The 16,711-nt window shown below is 39.6% G+C and overlaps 1 long non-coding RNA gene across 1 annotated transcript; it reads left to right on the top strand.

The window, feature by feature from the left end:
* Positions 1–2,128: 2,128 nt before the first annotated feature.
* On the top strand, positions 2,129–7,163 carry LOC142913289 (uncharacterized). Its single transcript, XR_012934599.1, has 3 exons — positions 2,129–2,401; positions 5,647–5,752; positions 5,893–7,163. It is a non-coding gene; the product is annotated as an uncharacterized LOC142913289 (long non-coding RNA).
* Positions 7,164–16,711: the final 9,548 nt, after the last annotated feature.

Here is a 16,711-nt window from a genome sequence, read left to right as displayed (position 1 = left end):
TAAACATTGCCTCCTGGGGAGACAAAGGCGGTCAGCCGTATTGCTGGCCACCCACCCCCTCGAGTGTTACACAGTGTTACACAGTGTTACAGTGTTACACAGTGTTACACAGTGTGTCACACTGTGTAACACAGTGTTACAGTGTTAGAGTGTAACACAGTGTTACACTGTTACACAGTGTTAGTGTTACACAGTGTGACACACTGTGTTACATAGTGTTACATAGTGTGACACTGTGTTACATAGTGTGACACAGTGTTACACAGTGTGACACAGTGTTACACAGTGTTACAGTGTGTTACATAGTGTTACACAGTGTTACAGTGTGACACAGTGTTACAGTGTGACACAGTGTTACATAGTGTTACATAGTGTGACACAGTGTTAGTGTTACACAGTGTTACACAGTGTGACAGTGTTACACAGTGTTACAGTGTGACACAGTGTTACAGTGTTACACAGTGTTACACAGTGTTACAGTGTTACAGAGTGTTACACAGTGTGACACAGTGTGACACAGTGTTACAGTGTTACACAGTGTTACAGTGTTACACAGTGTTACACAGTGTGACACAGTGTTACAGTGTGACACAGTGTTACACAGTGTCACATTGTGTAACACAGTGTTATACAGTGTTACAGTGTTACACAGTGTGACACAGTGTGACACAGTATGACACAGTGTGACACAGTGTTACACAGTGTGACACAGTGTGACACAGTGTTACACAGTGTTACAGTGTGACACAGTGTTACAGTGTGACACAGTGTTACACAGTGTCACACAGTGTTACAGTGTGACACAGTGTTACACAGTGTAACACAGTGTTACAGTGTTACACAGTGTTACACAGTGTGACACAGTGTTACACAGTGTGACACAGTGTTACAGTGTGACACAGTGTTACAGTGTTACACAGTGTTACAGTGTGACACAATGTTACAGTGTGACACAGTGCTACAGTGTTACACAGTGTTACAGTGTGACACAGTGTTACAGTGTTACACAGTGTGACACAGTGTTACACAGTGTTACAGTGTGACAGTGTTACAGTGTGACACAGTGTTACAGAGTGTAACACAGTGTTACAGTGTTACAGAGTGTTACACAGTGTGACACAGTGTTACACAGTGTGACACATTGTTACAGTGTTACAGTGTTACACAGTGTTACACAGTGTGACAGTGTTACAGTGTGACACAGTGTTACACAGTGTTAGTGTTACACAGTGTGACACAGTGTGACACAATGTTACAGTGTTACACAGTGTGACACAGTGTTACACAGTGTTACACAGTGTTACAGTGTTACACAGTGTGACACAGTGTTACACAGTGTTACAGTGTGACACAGTGTTACAGTGTGTTACAGTGTGTCACACTGTGTAACACAGTGTTACAGTGTTAGAGTGTAACACAGTGTTACAGTGTTACACTGTGACACAGTGTTACACTGTGTGACACTAACACAGTGTTACAGTGTTACACAGTGTTACAGTGTTACACAGTGTGACACAGTGTTACACAATGTTACACAGTGTTACAGTGTGACACAGTGTGACACAGTGTTAGTGTTACACAGTGTGACACAGTGTTACACAGTGTTACACAGTGTGACACAGTGTTACACAGTGTTACACTGTGTTACACAGTGTTACATAGTGTTACAGTGTTAGTGTTACACAGTGTGACACAGTGTTACACAGTGTGACACAGTGTTACACAGTGTGACACAGTGTTACACAATGTTACACAGTGTTACAGTGCGTGACTTCCGACCACATTATTGACGGGCAGGTTGTCGTGTGAGTTGTGCAAATCGCGTCAACAAACAGAGATGACGCAATAAGCGAAGCGATTACGTCATCACCCCCCTCCCCCCCCCATTTCTCCTAATGGTATGACCCAACACGGACCGAGTTTCCCATCAGAAGCTCTTGCGTGGAAGAAACCAAAGTCAATTACAGGGGGGGTGGAGGTGGTAGGGGGTGGTGTTAAACGGGGCTCGCACTCTCCCACCACCACACGGAAGTGGGCTAAACCACTTCAGCCGTGTTGTGTGGAATCGGCGCTCCGGACTCACCACCCCCCCCCCATTTCTCCTAATGGTATGACCCAACACGGACCGAGTTCCCTATCAGAAGCTCTTGCGTGGAAGAAACCAAAGTCAATTACAGGGGGTGGAGATGGGGGGTGGTGTTAAACGGGGCTCTCCCACCACCACGGAAGCGGGAGAAACCATTTCAAGAGCTGTACAGTGATACATCGTTAACAGCTAAAACTCTCTGTTTAACGTCACGCTTTTTATATATATTATAAAAAGGTGATCAATCACACGCTGAAGGATTATTTTAATCGCTGGAGACGCCAACGTTTTGGTGATATGATGGACGATCTGCAGGTGAATGTAACCCCGTGAATTCGCCGTCAGTTTTGCATTCACCCATCGGCTATAATAATGATAATAATTATTATTATTGTGTTTACTCGCCCTTATCGCGGCCTCAAATGTCGAGTTACTTTTGTAAGTGAAGTGCACTGTGTGTGTGTGGGTGTGTGGGCAGTGTGCAATAAGTTCCCCTCATCACTTTGTAACATTTCTTAGAGTGTCGTTCCATGTCGATAATTCCCCTCATCATCACTTTGTAACATTTCTTAAAGTGTTGTTCCATGTCGATAATCCCCTCATCATCACTTTGTAACATTTCTTAAAGTGTCGTTCCACGTCGATAATCCCCTCATCATCACTTTGTAACATTTCTTAAAGTGTCGTTCCACGTCGATAATCCCCTCATCATCACTTTGTAACATTTCTTAAAGTGTCGTTCCACGTCGATAATCCCCTCATCACTTTGTAACATTTCTTAAAGTGTCGTTCCACGTCGATAATCCCCTCATCATCACTTTGTAACATTTCTTAAAGTGTCGTTCCACGTCGATAATCCCCTCATCACTTTGTAACATTTCTTAAAGTGTCGTTCCACGTCGATAATCCCCTCATCATCACTTTGTAACATTTCTTAAAATGTCGTTCCATGTCGATAATCCCCTCATCACTTTGTAACATTTCTTAAAGTGTCGTTCCATGTCGATAATCCCCTCATCACTTTGTAACATTTCTTAAAGTGTCGTTCCACGTCGATAATCCCCCCCTCATCACTTTGTAACATTTCTTAAAGTGTCGTTCCACGTCGATAATCCCCTCATCACTTTGTAACATTTCTTAAAGTGTCGTTCCATGTCGATAATCCCCTCATCATCACTTTGTAACATTTCTTAAAGTGTCGTTCCATGTCGATAATCCCCTCATCATCACTTTGTAACATTTCTTAAAGTGTCGTTCCATGTCGATAATCCCCTCATCATCACTTTGTAACATTTCTTAAAGTGTCATTCCATGTCGATAATCCCCCTCATCACTTTGTAACATTTCTTAAAGTGTTGTTCCATGTCGATAATCCCCTCATCACTTTGTAACATTTCTTAGAGTGTCGTTCCATGCCGATAAGTCCCCTCATCACTTTGTAACATTTCTTAAAGTGTCGTTCCACGTCGATAATCCCCTCATCACTTTGTAACATTTCTTAAAGTGTCGTTCCATGTCGATAATCCCCTCATCACTTTGTAACATTTCTTAAAGTGTCGTTCCACGTCGATAATCCCCTCATCACTTTGTAACATTTCTTAAAGTGTCGTTCCACGTCGATAATCCCCTCATCATCACTTTGTAACATTTCTTAAAGTGTCGTTCCATGTCGATAATCCCCCTCATCACTTTGTAACATTTCTTAAAGTGTCGTTCCACGTCGATAATCCCCTCATCACTTTGTAACATTTCTTAAAGTGTCGTTCCACGTCGATAATCCCCTCATCGCTTTGTAACATTTCTTAAAGTGTCGTTCCACGTCGATAATCCCCTCATCATCACTTTGTAACATTTCTTAAAGTGTCGTTCCATGTCGATAATCCCCTCATCATCACTTTGTAACATTTCTTAAAGTGTCGTTCCACGTCGATAATCCCCTCATCATCACTTTGTAACATTTCTTAAAGTGTCGTTCCATGTCGATAATCCCCTCATCATCGCTTTGTAACATTTCTTAAAGTGTCGTTCAATGTCAATAATCGCCCTCATCGCTTTGTAACATTTCTTAAAGTGTCGTTCAATGTCAATAATCGCCCTCATCGCTTTGTAACATTTCTTAAAGTGTCTTTCCATGTCGATAATCCCCTCATCACTTTGTAACATTTCTTAAAGTGTCGTTCCACGTCGATAATCCCCTCATCATCACTTTGTAACATTTCTTAAAGTGTCGTTCCATGTCGATAATCCCCTCATCATCACTTTGTAACATTTCTTAAAGTGTCGTTCCACGTCGATAATCCCCTCGTGCGTTTCTTAGACGATGGGCTGTATTGTTTCAAGTGTTTCCGGGACCTCACGAATCCCTTTGCAATCGTTGGAAAAGTCATAGAGTTCGATAAAGTAACGGAGTTAGAAACGTGTAAACTTATAAAACATTATCCTCTTTGGTTCTTTCTGTAAAGTCACGTTAGATAGAAGAACATTAATTGATCGCGACGTGCCCATCGCAACACAAAAGTGACCTTCGACTGATGTCGGCTGATTCATGGTGACGTTAAAACGTTAACAATTAAACCCAACGGCATCTCTTGTACGTGTTGTGTGTACGTCGCTTAGTGATTAGTGTAATTCACTTTTAAAAAAACACGTGCCACGTGGGATGTATGAACAAAAGGTAAATATTACCCACATAGATTAAAACCGGGGGTTTCTATACATCACTTGTACGCCTATGAGATTATATTAAATGCCATAAGGTACACACACGCTATATGCACGGCCAAAACGAGTGCCTTGATATATTTATCGAAACTGCATTATACTTCAACGCTTTGTCCTGCAAAAGTGACCTTCGACTAATGTCGGCTGATTCATGGTGACGTTAAAACGTTAACAATTAAACCAAACGGCATCGCTTGTACGTGTTGTGTGTACGTCGCTTAGTGATTACTGCAATTCACTTTAAAAAAAAACACGTGCCACGTGGGATGTATGAACAAAAGGTAAATATTACCCACATAGATTAAAACCGGGGGTTTCTATACATCACTTGTACGCCTATGAGATTATATTAAATGCCATAAGGTACACACACGCTATATGCATGGCCAAAACGAGTGCCTTGATATATTTCTCGAAACTGCATTATACTTCAACGCTTTGTCCTGCAAAAGTGACCTTCGACTGATGTCGGCTGATTCATGGTGACGTTAAAACGTTAACAATTAAACCCAACGGCATCTCTTGTACGTGTTGTGTGTACGTCGCTTAGTGATTAGTGTAATTCACTTTAAAAAAAAAAACACGTGCCACGTGGGATGTATGAACAAAAGGTAAATATTACCCACATAGATTAAAACCGGGGGTTTCTATACATCACTTGTACGCCTATGAGATTATATTAAATGCCATAAGGTACACACGCGCTATATGCACGGCCAAAACGAGTGCCTTGATATATTTCTCGAAACTGCATTATACTTCAACGCTTTGTCCTGCGAAAGTAACGCACTGAGGCGATGACATCTTGCGGCTTTTACATGATTCTGCTTGTTCTAAAGGAAAAGTATCTGCGGGCGATGGAGGAATTCAACCAGAGTCAGAAGGAATTGGAGGCTCTCAATCGGGAAATGGAGGAATTGAGTGACCAGCTCATCGCCTTCTCTGGTATGGCGCTGTTTTGATCGGCATCAACCGTACGTGGCTCACTAGCTCTGCTGTTTGAATAACAAGGTGGAATTGCTGATTTTTTTGTTTCGCAGACTGTTGTACTAATTATTATTTTTTTTCCCCCCCCCGCCAAACAGAGAAAGGCCACGTTCTATCATTACACGCAACGTTCAAGGATTGTGACCCAGCGGTTGGGAAGGACTTGGTCAACGAGGTTAGCAAATTGTGCAACGAGTGCGTGGAAAAGATGCGGCAGGGCTGGTTGGAGGTTATCCAAGCCTGCCATGCTGCCGAATCTATCATCCCACCACTGCCCGAGGAATGAATACAATTTTTCCCGTCGTACCCATTCGTGTGCTGTGTTTAAAACTTCTGGAGCTGTTTAAAACAAACAAAAAATGGTTGGAGGTTATCCAAGCCTGCCATGCTGCCGAATCTATCGTCCCACCACTGCCCGAGGAATGAATACAATTTTTCCCGTCGTACCCATTCGTGTGCTGTGTTTAAAACTTCTGGAGCTGTTTAAACAAACAAAAAATGGTTGGAGGTTATCCAAGCCTGCCATGCTGCCGAATCTATCATCCCACCACTGCCGGAGGAATGAATGAAATTTTTCCCGTCGTACCCATTCGTGTGCTGTGTTTAAAACTTCTGGAGCTGTTTAAACAAACAAAAAATGGTTGGAGGTTATCCAAGCCTGCCATGCTGCCGGAGCTATCATCCCACCACTGCCCGAGGAATGAATACAATTTTTCCCGTCGTACCCATTCGTGTGCTGTGTTTAAAACTTCTGTAGCTGTTTAAACAAACAAAAAATTGGTTGGAGGTTATCCAAGCCTGCCATGCTGCCGGAGCTATCATCCCACCACTGCCCGAGGAATGAATACAATTTTTCCCGTCGTACCCATTCGTGTGCTGTGTTTAAAACTTCTGGAGCTGTTTAAACAAAAAAAATGGTTGGTTGGTTGGTAACCAAAATGTTTATGGAAGAGATTATTCTGCACGTGGTATGGTGGAAGTGTTTCATTTTAATAAGCGCGGTATGTGATGTTTTTCCTTCTGACACCCCTAAAGCTCTGTTCACCCCTCATCAACTAATTTTTCTAGCAATTGACAAACACATTTCCAGTCATTTGGTGTCAACTAAAATATTTTTTCGTGGACATTTTATGTTAGATCAGTTTAAAAAATAACTTGGTTATTTTGGTCACCATAAAATATTTGCACTTAAAAATATCTTCAACCACAAACCAAAAAATATCCAAAGCCTCGAAATAATTTTTATTTACAGGTTTCACAAAAGGACATTGCTCTGGATTCAACCTATAACTCATAAAAAAACATTTACACTTAAAACTTTATATATGAAAGACAGAGACCAAAATACAAATAATTGATTTGAAACATCTGTTACAGCTTGTGCGCGTCAAACACTGCAACACTGTAAAATAAAATAAAAATGTAAATAGTTTTCGTTATATAATCTTAGTTCTTTCGGTAAAGTCACGTTGAAGGGAAGCAATAAAATAATAAAATATATATTTTGTCACGTTGAAGGGAAACAATAAAATTATAAAATATATATTTTATATATGTCACGTTGAAGGGAAACAATAAAATATAAATTTTATAAAAATTTTATTATAAATTTTTATTATTTTATTATTATTTTATTGTTTCCCTTTTATTATTTTATTGTTTCCCTTCAACGTGGTGACTTTACCGAAAGAACTAAGGATATGAATTACTGCAGTCACGAAAGCTTTAAATCAAAATGTAAATAGTTTTCGTGACTTTGTTGAAGACAAAGCCCCTTGTTCTTGCTTTCACAAATCATTTTTGTTCAAGTTATCACCCAGGCAAAGTTTCAACCACGTTTTGTTTCCTGGAGGATCCATCGCCTCACTCTTAGGCTTCGCTGTGCCATCTTCTTTGGTTCTTTCGGTAAAGTCACCACCACCACCACCACCACATAGAAGGGAAACAATAAAATAATAAAAATATAAAACAATAAAATTAAATTTCGATTTAAAGCTTTCGTGACTAGCAAGGATTCATCTTCTTTGGTTCTTTCGGTAAAGTCACCACCACCACCACGTAGAATGAGATTAATAAAAGAATAAATTTATAAAATAAAATAACACAATAATAATATTCTCACACGACGTTTCGGCCACAACACAAGCGGCCTTCATCAGGTGAAGGGAGCGAGACTGTCTGGTAGGACAGCGCTGGAGTGAAAGAGCCACGCTGAGATCACGACCTTTAAGCTGTGTGAGAGGAAACAAAGCGCCTTGACAAAGGAATTAGCATATAATTTAGCATTGAAATGGCTCATTGAAATAGCTAAGTTAAAGTATACACATCCGCAGAGGCACCCCTTGACAAAGGAATTAGCATAGAATTTAGCATTGAAATGGCTCATTGAAATAGCTAAGTTAAAGTATACACATCCGCAGAGGTACCCCTTGACAAAGGAATTAGCATAGAATTTAGCATTGAAATGGCTCATTGAAATAGCTAAGTTAAAGTATACACATCCGCAGAGGCACCCCTTGACAAAGGAATTAGCATAGAATTTAGCATTGAAATGGCTCATTGAAATAGCTAAGTTAAAGTATACACATCCGCAGAGGTACCCCTTGACAAAGGAATTAGCATAGAATTTAGCATTGAAATGGCTCATTGAAATAGCTAAGTTAAAGTATACACATCCGCAGAGGTACCCCTTGACAAAGGAATTAGCATAGAATTTAGCATTGAAATGGCTGAGTGATTAGCTTGTGACTGGTCACAGCTATTTCAATGCTAAATTCTATGCTAATTCCTTTGTCAAGGGGTGCCTCTGCAGATGTGTATACTTTAACTTAGCTATTTCAATGAGCCATTTCAATGCTAAATTCTATGCTAATTCCTTTGTCAAGGCGCTTTGTTTCCTCTCACACAGCTTAAAGGTCGTGATCTCAGGGTGGCTCTTTCACTCCAGCGCTGTCCTACCAGACAAAGTCTCGTCCCTTCACCTGATGAAGGCCGCTTGTGTTGTGGCCGAAACGTCGTGAGAATATTGTGTTATTTTATTTTATGAGAAAATAATAAATTGATAAATAATAAATTGATAAAATAAAATAACAATAATATTATTGTTATTTTATTAACAATAATAAATAACAATAATATTATTAACAATAATATTATTAAATAACAATAATATTATTAAAATAATATTATTAAAATAATATTATTGTTATTTTATTATTAAAATAACAATAATATTATTGTTATTTTATCAATTTATTATTTTATTCTCATTCTACGTGGTGGTGGTGACTTTACCGAAAGAACCAAAGAAGATGAATCCTTGCTAGTCACGAAAGCTTTAAATCGAAATGAGACCAACCTCGTCCACATTGCTCCTCACAAGAGGGTCAGGGACTTTAGGATTTACTGGTGGCAGAAATTGTCTGCAATGACAAGAAGGGACACGATTCAGTTCCCAACGTGCATACATATGGTTATTCAAAATTGACCGCATATGCACGTTGCAGTAGCCAGACTCCAGGACTCAGAGCAAGGACTGTGCATGCCCACTGCTCATTCTTGCGATCTCTGTGCGCCAAAAGGACACAGCAGCTCAAACAGAAATGAGGCCCACAGATAATACGTCCACCTTATGAGAAGATGATCTGCCCAGCAAGCTGTAACAAACACAATAAATATGAAATTGTTGATTTAAAGCTTTCGTGACTGCAGTAATTCATATTCTTAGTTTTTTTCGGTAAAGTCACCACCACGTTGAAGGGAAACAACAAAATAATAATAATAAAAATATATAAAACAATAAAAAAAATTCTCACGACGTTTCGACCATAACTCAAACTCAGACCGTTTGAGTTATGGTCGAAACGTCGTGAGAATTTTTTTTATTGTTTTATATTTATTTTGTTATTTTGTTGTTTCTCTTCAACGTGGTGGTGACTTTACCGAAAAAACTAAAAATAAATATCACTTTAAAGCATAACTCAAACGGTATGAACTGACAAAGACATCGAATACAAAACCCTGACGAATGGGGTTGGAGCCAAAACAAAGTTGTTCTGACGATGTTGCACACTTTATTTTGTTACATACGTTCAGAACTTTACATAAAAACAACAGCTCAAAAGGTGATGCGTGATTTGTGATGGCAAGTTTTATTTGTGATTTCTCCGTTTTCAAATAAACTCCATGTTGGTCGTGCTGTGTCTCTATAATACATTATAGTTTATATACTTTATAGACTGTTTATATACTGTATAGACTGTTTATATACATTATGGACTGTTTATATACATTATAGACTGTTTATATACTTTATAGACTGTTTATATACATTATAGACTGTTTATTTACATTATAGACTGTTTATATACATTATAGAATGTTTATATACTTTATAGACTGTTTATATACATTATAGACTGTTTATATGCATTATAGACTGTTTATATACATTATAGACTGTTTATATACTTTATAGACTGTTTATATACATTATAGACTGTTTATTTACATTATAGACTGTTTATATACATTATAGAATGTTTATATACTTTATAGACTGTTTATATACATTATAGACTGTTTATATGCATTATAGACTGTTTATATACTTTATAGACTGTTTATATACATTATAGACTGATTATATACTTTATAGACTGTTTATATACATTATAGACTGTTTATATACATTATAGACTGTTTATATACATTATAGACTGATTATATACTTTATAGACTGTTTATATACATTATAGACTGTTTATATACATTATAGACTGTTTATATACATTATAGACTGTCTATATACATTATAGACTGTTTATATACTTTATAGACTGTTTATATACATTATAGACTGTTTATATACATTATAGACTGTTTATATACATTATAGACTGTCTATATACATTATAGACTGTTTATATACTTTATAGACTGTTTATATACATTATGGACTGTTTATATACTTTATAGACTGTTTATATACATTATAGACTGTTTATATACATTATAGACTGTTTATATACATTATAGACTGTTTATATACTTTATAGACTGTTTATATACTTTATAGACTGTTTATATACATTATAGACTGTTTATATACTTTATAGACTGTTTATATACATTATAGACTGTTTATATACATTATAGACTGTTTATATACTTTATAGACTGTTTATATACATTATAGATTGTTTATATACATTATAGACTGTTTATATACTTTATAGACTGTTTATATACTTTATAGACTGTTTATATACATTAGAGACTGTTTATATACATTATAGACTGTTTATATTATAGACTGTTTATATACTTTATAGACTGTTTATATACATTATATACTGTTTATATACTTTATAGACTGTTTATATACATTATAGACTTTATATACATTATAGACTGTTTATATACTTTATAGACTGTTTATATACTTTATAGACTGTTTATATACATTATAGACTGTTTATATACTTTATAGACTGTTTATATACTTTATAGACTGTTTATATACATTATAGACTGTTTATATACATTATGGACTGTTTATATACATTATAGACTGTTTATATACTTTATAGACTGTTTATATACTTTATAGACTGTTTATATACATTATAGACTGTTTATATACATTATAGACTGTTTATATACATTATAGACTGTTGATATACATTATAGACTGTTGATATACATTATAGACTGTTGATATACATTATAGACTGTTGATATACATTATAGACTGTTTATATACTTTATAGACTGTTTATATACTTAATAGACTGTTTATATACTTTATAGACTGTTTATATACTTTATAGACTGTTTATATACATTATAGACTGATTATATACTTTATAGACTGTTTATATACATTATAGACTGTTTATATACATTATAGACTGTGTATATACTTTATAGACTGTTTATATACTTTTTAGACTGTTTATATACTTTTTAGACTGTTTATATACATTATAGACTGTTCATATACATTATAGACTGTTTATATACATTATAGACTGTTTATATACTTTATAGACTGTTTATATACTTTATAGACTGTTTATATACTTTATAAACTGTTTATATACTTTTTAGACTGTTTATATACATTATAGACTGTTTATATACATTATAGACTGTTTATATACATTATAGACTGTTTATATACATTATAGACTGTTTATATACTTTATAGACTGTTTATATACATTATAGACTTTATATACATTATAGACTGTTTATATACTTTATAGACTGTTTATATACATTATAGACTGTTTATATACATTATAGACTGTTTATATACTTTATAGACTGTTTATATACATTATATACTGTTTATATACATTATAGACTGTTTATATACTTTATAGACTGTTTATATACATTATAGACTGTTTATATACTTTATAGACTGTTTATATACATTATAGACTATTTATATACATTATAGACTGTTTATATACTTTATAGACTTTATAGACATTATAGACTGTTTATATACTTTATAGACTGTTTACATACTTTATAGACTGTTTATATACATTATAAACTGTTTATATACATTATAGACTGTTCATATACATTATAGACTGTCTATATACATTATAGACTGTTTATATACTTTATAGACTGTTTATATACATTATAGACTGTTTATATACATTATAGACTGTTTATATACTTAATAGACTGTTTATATACATTATAGACTGTTTATATACATTATAGACTGTTTATATACATTATAGACTCTATATACATTATAGACTGTTTATATACTTTATAGACTGTTTATATACTTTATAGACTGTTTATATACTTTATAGACTGTTTATATACATTATAGACTGTTTATATATATTATAGACTGTTTATATACATTATAGACAATCAAGATGGCGCCGATGATGGCAGCCTCGGCCGGTTGGTGTGCCCTGTTTTGTCCAGTTTTGTCTTGTTTTGTCTTGAGAGGGGCTTGCTGTTCAACACACTCGTGCTGGTGAGAGAGGCCTGCTGTTCATCACACCCGTGCTGGTGAGAGAGGCCTGCTGTTTTGGGGCCTGCTGTTCATCACACCCGTGCTGGTGAGAGAGGCCTGCTGTTCAGTACACCCGTGTTGAGGGGCCTGCTGTTCAGCACACCCTTGCTGGTGAGAGAGGCCTGCTGTTCAACACACCCGTGCTGGTGAGAGGGGCCTGCTGTTCAGCACACCCGTGCTGGTGAGAGGGGCCTGCTGTTCAGCACACCCGTGCTGGTGAGAGAGGCCTGCTGTTCAGCTCACACGTGTTGAGGGGCCTGCTGTTCAGCACACCCGTGCTGGTGAGAGGGGCCTGCTGTTCATCACATCCGTGTTGGTGAGAGGGGCCTGCTGTTCAGCACACCGGTGCTGGTGAGAGAGGCCTGCTGTTCAGCACACCCGTGTTGAGGGGCCTGCTGTTCAGCACACCCGTGCTGGTGAGAGGGGCCTGCTGTTGAGGGGCCTACTGTTCAGCACACCCGTGTTGGTGAGAGAGGCCTGCTGTTCAGCACACCCGTGTTGAGGGGCCTACTGTTCAGCACACCCGTGCTGGTGAGAGGGGCCTGCTGTTCAACAGACCCGTGCTGGTGAGAGGGGCCTACTGTTCAGCACACCCGTGCTGGTGAGAGGGGCCTGCTGTTCAACACACCCGTGCTGGTGAGAGGGGCCTGCTGTTCAACACACCCGTGCTGGTGAGAGGGGCCTGCTGTTCAACACACCCGTGCTGGTGAGAGGGGCCTGCTGTTCAACACACCCGTGCTGGTGAGAGGGGCCTGCTGTTCAACACACCCGTGCTGGTGAGAGAGGCCTACTATTCATCACACCCGTGCTGGTGAGAGGGGCGTGCTGTTCAGCACACCCGTGCTGGTGCGAAGATGGCGCTGATGATGGTAGCCTCAGCCGGTCGGTGCGCCCTGTTTTGTCTTGTCTTGTCTGTCAATTCAGTGTTTTGCCAAAATTTTCGGAGTTCTCTAACAAGAGACGAACTTTTAAATATCAGGGAAACAACTCCTGTGGATTTAATTCCTACTTTTCTGCTTCCAGCGGCAGAATTAGTAGGCATTCTAGTCAATGCCGCGCTAGGCTTTGCTCAAGCAACGAAACGCCGCCCAAGGGGTAAACGGTCGGGGGCTCTAGTACGGCTACGCAGACGCGGAATCCGAACAGTGCTGCCGAGCTTTTTCCTCTCCAATGTACGTTCACTGTACAACAAAATGGATGAATTTCAGCTACTGATGGTAAAAAACAAAGACTTTCTTTCAGCTTCTACATTGTGCTTCACGGAAACATGGCTGTGTGATTTGATTCCGGACACTTCGCTACAACTAGCAGGATTCCATCTTGTAAGATCGGATCGTGACATAGCACTCTCCGGCAAGACGAAAGGCGGTGGTATTTGTTTTTACATTAACAGTGGCTGGTGTGTAGATGTCACAGTGATTCTGCAACATTGTTCTCCACTCCTTGAATCAATTTTTATAACCTGTAAACCGTTTTACTCGCCTCGCGAGTTCGCGTCGCTCATTTTGGTCGGAGTTTATTTGCCGCCGTGTCCTCAGGTTAAAGAGGCCCAACGCATGCTCGCCGATCAGATTCTGAGTGTGGAGCGAGCAAATCCAGATTCGTTGGTTATCGTACTTGGCGACTTTAACAAAGGTAATCTCAGCCACGAACTCCCCAAATACATACAATTCATTAAATGCCCAACCAGAGAAGGGAACACTCTGGATCACTGCTACACTACAGTCAGTAGAGCCTACCACGCCGTCCCCCGAGCAGCACTAGGACACTCTGACCATGCCATGGTCCACCTGATTCCTGCATACAGGCAGAAACTAAAACTCTGTAAACCTGCTGTGAGGACATCTAAACAGTGGACCAGTGAGGCTGTGGAAGATTTGCGGGCGTGCTTAGATTGTACTGACTGGGATATGTTCACGACTGCTACCAATAGTCTGGATGAACTCACAGAGGCTGTGACGTCCTACATCAGCTTCTGTGAGGACTGCTGTATCCCAACACGTACCAGGGTGAACTTTAACAACAATAAGCCCTGGTTCTCAGCAAAGCTCAGAAGGTTGAGGTTGGAGAAGGAGGAAGCATTTAGGAGTGGAGATAGAGACAGATTCAAGGAGTCGAAGAACAGGTTTAGCAAAGCGGTGAGAGAGGCTAAACGACTGTACTCAGAGAGACTAAAACACCAGTTCTCTACAAAAGACGCTGCTTCTGTCTGGAGAGGGCTCAGGCAGATCACCAACTACACACCCAGAGCCCCCCACACCACTAACGACTCCCGCCTAGCCAACGACCTGAACGAGTTCTACTGTAGATTTGAAAGACAATTGGACTGTCCTGAACCACCCCTTCCGACCCAAGAGGCCCCATCCCCCACCAATACTACAGAGACGACTATCTCCCTTCAAGAGGGAGAAGTTAATAGACTTTTCAAGAGGCAGAATCCACGCAAAGCAGCCGGGCCAGACTCTGTCTCTCCAGCCACCCTCAGGCACTGCGCTGACCAGCTGTCTCCGGTGTTCACCAACATCTTTAACACCTCCCTGGAGACATGCCATGTACCAGCCTGTCTCAAGTCCTCCACCATCATCCCTGTGCCCAAAAAGCTAAGGCCAACAGGACTAAATGATTACAGACCGGTCGCCCTTACATCTCTGGTAATTAAGTCTTTTGAGCGCCTGGTCCTGGCACACCTCAAAGCCATCACAGACCCTCTCCTGGACCCCCTTCAGTTTGCCTACAGAGCCAACAGGTCTGTGGACGATACAGTTAACATGGCCCTCCACTTCACTCTACAGCATCTGGACGCCCCAGCATCCTACGCCAGGATCCTGTTTGTGGACTTCAGCTCTGCCTTCAACACCATCATCCCTGCCCTGCTTCAGGACAAGCTCTTCCAGCTGAACGTGCCATACACCACCTGTAAATGGATCACAGACTTCCTGTCTGACAGGAAGCAGTGTGTTAAGCTGGGAACACAAGTCTCTGACTCCAGGTCCATCAGCACTGGAACTCCTCAGGGCTGCGTCCTTTCCCCTCTGCTCTTCTCCCTGTATACCAACAGCTGCACCTCCAATCATTTGTCCGTCAAACTATTGAAGTTTGCGGATGACACCACCCTCATTGGGCTGATCTCTGGTGGGGATGAGTCTGACTATAGGTGGGAAGCTGACAATCTGGTGACCTGGTGTAGCCAGAACAACTTAGAGCTAAATGCTCTAAAGACAGTTGAGATGGTTGTGGACTTCAGGAAGAATACAGCACCACTCACCCCCATCACCCTGTTAAACTCCCCAGTCAAAATTGTAGAGTCCTTCCGCTTCTTGGGCACTATTCTCTCCCGGGACCTTAAGTGGGAATTGAACATCAGCTCCCTCACCAAGAAAGCTCAACAGAGGATGTACTTTCTACGGCAGCTGAAGAAATTCAACCTGCCAAAGACAATGATGGTGCAATTCTATACAGCGATCATTGAATCCATCCTCACCTCCTCCATAACCGTCTGGTATGCTGCTGCCACTGCCAAGGACAAGAGCAGACTGCAGCGTATCATCCACACTGCTGAGAAGGTAATTGCCTGCAATCTACCAACCCTCGAGGACCTGCACACGACAAGGTCCATGAGGCGAGCGAGGAAGATTATGGCCGATTTCTCCCACCCTGGACACTCTCTGTTTCAGCTACTCCCCTCCGGCAGAAGGCTTCGGTCCATCAGGACCAAAACCTCACGCCATAAAAACAGTTTCTTCCCATCTGCTGCTGGCCTGTTAAACAAGGCCAAGGGCTAACACTGTTTTTAACATTTGATCTACAGAACGGCACCTTACCGATATTAACTATGTTACCCTATTTGTATTTTTTATTTT

Source organism: Petromyzon marinus, unplaced genomic scaffold, assembly GCF_048934315.1.
Source record: "Petromyzon marinus isolate PM22_M1 ecotype Great Lakes invasive population unplaced genomic scaffold, UKy_Petmar_22M1.pri1.0 PM_G_Scaffold_24, whole genome shotgun sequence".
NCBI lineage: Eukaryota > Metazoa > Chordata > Hyperoartia > Petromyzontiformes > Petromyzontidae > Petromyzon > Petromyzon marinus.
The sequence above is the reverse complement of the archived record's forward strand: the minus strand, read 5'-3'. Positions and strand labels throughout refer to the sequence as shown.